Below are 3,563 nucleotides of genomic sequence, written 5' to 3' on the forward strand. Positions count from 1 at the left end.
TGGGTCTGGGAGTCAGAAGGACCTGAGTTCTAATCCCAGCTCTGCCACTTGTCTGCTGGTGACCTTGGGCAAATCACTTCACTTTTCTGGGACTCATTTAACTCATCTGTCAAATGGGGATTAAGACTGTGAGCCCCAAGTGGGATAGGGGCTGTGTCCAAACCAATTACCTTGTATCTACCTCAGTACTGAGTACAGTGACTGGCACATAATAAGCATTTAACAAATGCCACAATTACTGTTATTTTTAAACTGCATTAAGTTTGGGAGAGTACAATAGAGTTATGATCTTCTCATAAAGATTGAAGATAAATTCACCCAGATCTTTTGGACACTTCAAAGATCTAGAGGCTCAGGGAAAAGACACTAAGAAAGAAAGGAATCCACTGTAGGGAAAATACTGAGAGAAACTGAGCTTTATGACTTACTGTAGATTGAATTTCATCACAGAAGCAACCATAGGGAGAAATCATGCTTACTGAGAGGCAAATTTCAAAAACCTCACAATGGGGGAAAAATGTGAGAGTTCTCCGTCTTTATCGTCTCTGTATATCTCTGTCATTTGCCTAATTCTTTCTTTTTATTTTGCATATACTTCCAGTAAAGAATGTTTTTTGTGCAGCTGTTTTTTTTTTTTCAATTCACTGTTTCTCTTTCTATTACTGGGTTAGACCTAGTTTAAAATGTAGGAATTGGAAATTTGGACTTCAAGGAGTAGTATTCCATTAACAACCTATAACGATCATTTATTATTCCTGCAACCAACCCAGATCTCTCCAATACTATTGGATCTCATGAAAATATCCAGGCAAGGATATCTGTGGTGCTCTTATAGGGCAATATTCTTACACCAGCCCCTGATGGCCTGACTCCAATAGGGTTGCAGAAACTTGAACTGTATTTCTTCGGCACTGGCAACTTTCACAGTTTGCAAATTGCCTGGAGTGGAAAAAAAAAGAACTGCAAACTACAGAATGTTCCATGGCTCAAGGCTTAAACGCGATAGGATGTCAGGTTAGGCACAAATTCAAAAGTTTCAAAAGCTCAAGGACATTTGAGAGCATCCCCTGTATTTCAAGAAAAATAAGTTAAAAAGGAAGTTGAATATTTACTTAGTCCACAAATCCGATGCTGTTTTGTTGCCAATTCCCTCTGGGAATTTAATTTAATTCACATCCCTTTAAAGAGAAAGATTCACCCACATTATGTTAGGTTGTCCTCCTCCACTAAGACCCTGTCATTCATCAAAGAATCATGGTCCTGAATCATTGTTTATTAAGGCTTCAGAAAAAAATTTCTCATTGAGGAAGAAAAAGAATCAATAATAATAATAATTATGGTATTTGTTTAGTGCTTACTATGTGCCAAGCACTGTTCTAAGCACTGGGATAGATGCAAGGTAATCAGGTTGTCTCACATGGGCCTCACAGTCTTAATCCCCATTTTATAGATGAGGTAACTGAGGCACAGAGAAGTTAAGTGACTTACCCAAAGTCACACAGCTGATAAGTGGAGGAGCTGGAATTAGAACCCATGACCTCTGACTCCCAAGCCCGTGCTCTTTTCACTAAGCCACACTGCTTAATTATGATATGCTTCAGTCAAGCAGTGGTATTACAGGAGTGAAATGTGCCAGCTGAGATTTGTAACAGAGGAGCAAGGATAAGTAATGGGGGGAAAACTCATTGAGTCCCTTGAATCTAGTGGTCAGGAGTTTCTGCTTGATATCAATCAATCAATCATATTTATTGAGTGTTTACTATGTGCAGAGCACTGTACTAAGCTCTTGGGAAAGTACAATACAACAGACGAAAGAACATGCCCCCTGCCTACAACGAGCTGGCCACGAACTCCCTTGGCCACAAGTCTACATTTCCCGGTCATTTGAAAGACTTTTTTATAAAGTGAACTGAAGCAGAGAAAGACTCCCTGCAAGCCAGCATGATCTGGCGACTTTAAGGTCAAACTCGGTAAAGAGGTAAGAGGTGAAAAAAAAATCAGTACAAATTGTGATATTTCTTAAGCATGCTTACAATGTGTTAAGACCTGAAGAAGTTGCAAGATAATCAGACCAGACACAATCCCCACCCTACATAGGGGAATACTCTGAGAGGGACAGAGAATGGGAATTTTATCCCCATTTTACAGATAATAATAACAATAATAATGGTATTTGTTAAGCGCTTACTATGTGCCAAGCACTCTTCTAAGTTCTGGAAACCAAAACACGGAGAATCAAGTGACCTGCCCAAGGACACTCAGCAAGTGGCAGAGCTGTAGGTGGAACTCAGGTATCCTGGTTTCCAGGATCATGCTTGTCTCATGTTATTGATGCCTGTCTACATCAATATTGGAAGAAGCGTGGCTCAATGGAAACAGCACGGGCTTGGGAGTCAGAGGTCATGGGTTCGAATCCCGGCTCTGCCACCTGTCAGCTATGTGACCTTGGGCAAGTCACTTCACTTCTCTGTGCCTCAATTATCTCATCTGTAAAGTGGGGATGAAGACCGTGAGCCTCACGTGGGACAACCTAATTACCCTGTATCTACCCCAGCGCTTAGAACAGTTCTCTACACATAGTAAGCGCTTAACAAATACCAACATTATTATCATTATTACTTGTTTTGTTTTGTTTTGTTGTCTGTCTCCCCACTTCTTGACTATGACCCCTTTGTTGGTAGGAATTGTCTCTATCTGTTGCCTACTTTTACTTTCCAAGCGCTTAGTACAGTGCTCCGCACACAGTAAGCACTCAATAAATATAATTGAATGAGTGAATGAACTACTTGTTCTACTAAAATGGAAGGCTTTTCTCCCCTGAGAATCTTTCTGTATTGCTGCCAAAGCACTTGCACACTTCGACGGTGCCCTTTGGAATCCTCCCAGTTCTCATCTTTATGGCTCTTCTCTCCTAGAGGCAGACTGCCTCCAAAGTTCAAGGCCTCCTGGCTGAGGACCATTGGAAATTTGATCCTTTTACTCTATTATTTCCTCTGCTGAAGAGTTGGAAAAGGTCAGCTGAGTCAACTGAGCAATGGGGACAAAAGAGAAGCTGCATGATTTAGTGGATAGAACGCAAGCTGGGAAGTCAGAAAGATCTGAGTTCTAATAATAATAATGTTGGTATTTGTTAAGCGCTTACTATGTGCTGAGCACTGTTCTAAGCGCTGGGGTAGACATAGGGGAATCAGGTTGTCCCACATGGGGCTCACAGTCTTAATCCCCATTTTACAGATGAGGTAACTGAGGCCCAGAGAAGTTAAGTGACTTGCCCACAGTCACACAGCTGACAAGTGGCCGAGCCGAGATTCGAACTCATGACCTCTGACTCCAAAGCCTGTGTTCTTTCCACTGAGCCACGCTGCTTCTCTACTGATCCCTGCTCTGCCCCTTGTTTGCTGTTTGACCTTGGGCAAGGCACTAAACCTCTCCATGCCTCAGTTACCTCATCTGTAAAAGAGGGATTAAGACTGTAAGCCCTATGTGGGATGGGGACTGTCTTCAACCTGATTAATTTGTATCTAGTCCAGCGCTTAGTACAGTTCCTGACACACAGTGAGCAC

The sequence above is a fragment of the Ornithorhynchus anatinus genome, chromosome 4 (assembly GCF_004115215.2).
Source record: "Ornithorhynchus anatinus isolate Pmale09 chromosome 4, mOrnAna1.pri.v4, whole genome shotgun sequence".
NCBI classification, from domain to species: Eukaryota; Metazoa; Chordata; class Mammalia; order Monotremata; family Ornithorhynchidae; genus Ornithorhynchus; species Ornithorhynchus anatinus.